Source organism: Podarcis tiliguerta (assembly GCF_965153285.1).
Source record: "Podarcis tiliguerta genome assembly, chromosome: 1".
Classification (NCBI taxonomy): Eukaryota; Metazoa; Chordata; class Lepidosauria; order Squamata; family Lacertidae; genus Podarcis; species Podarcis tiliguerta.
This window is the reverse complement of record NC_139534.1, coordinates 78,960,821-78,961,678: the sequence shown is the minus strand read 5'-3', so window position 1 is coordinate 78,961,678 and position 858 is coordinate 78,960,821.

The window sequence follows — 858 nt, the reverse complement described above, 5'->3', positions numbered from 1 at the left end:
ACAGGTAACATCTGCAACCTTTGCGTCAAGGCAAGCAGTTCATCCTGCCGTCCGTATGCCCATCACACCCCCAGCTATGTTCCTACTGATCAAATCGCCCACTACCATGATCTTCCTAACCACCAGAGAAGTATATACACACACACACACACACACAATACATTTCTCCATACATGGCAGCCTGAAAGGGGTGGGCAGGGAGCCAGAAGACATTTTCATGCCTGCAGCTGCTGGGAAAATATATCATTGGAAACCTTTACCAGCTCCATGTCCCAGGGTGGCCATTTCTAGCTGTTACAGCACAGGCTCCACGTCCAGCAGATGCCTTAATTCTGCATTTACAGTACAGGTCTGGGGAAAAGGAAGCCTTAACATTTTCCCGCTTTTAAAGTTGCTTCTCAACTCCCAAGGCTTTAAAAGGAAGCTTGGGGAGAGGAAGAAGAAAAACCCACTACAAACCCACAGCTACTCCAAACCCACAAGAAAAAAAGCCACAAAACTAAAAGAAACCTTTCTTTTAAAAGTCTCACACTGTAAGCTGATTTTATGATTAGGTGGCCTGTGGGTTTGGGAACATCTGGGCAGTGTGTTATGTGTGTGTTGCATGCAACCTTGCCTAATCCTCGACAAACCTGTTGTTCACTGTTGTCAAGCCAGACCTCAAACCCCTGAATGCTTCAGGCCTAGGGAAAGTGGTTCAATCCAAGCTGAAGCGAGTTGGAAAATATGCTTTCAACATGTAGAGAAACAAGAGGTGCTGCTCCTGCGGCATTGGCCAACAAAAACACAGACCCTGGGATCCTCAAACTGCATTTCCCTGACCTGCAGCGTGGCAGAAAGGAAGGTACAAAGATCAAG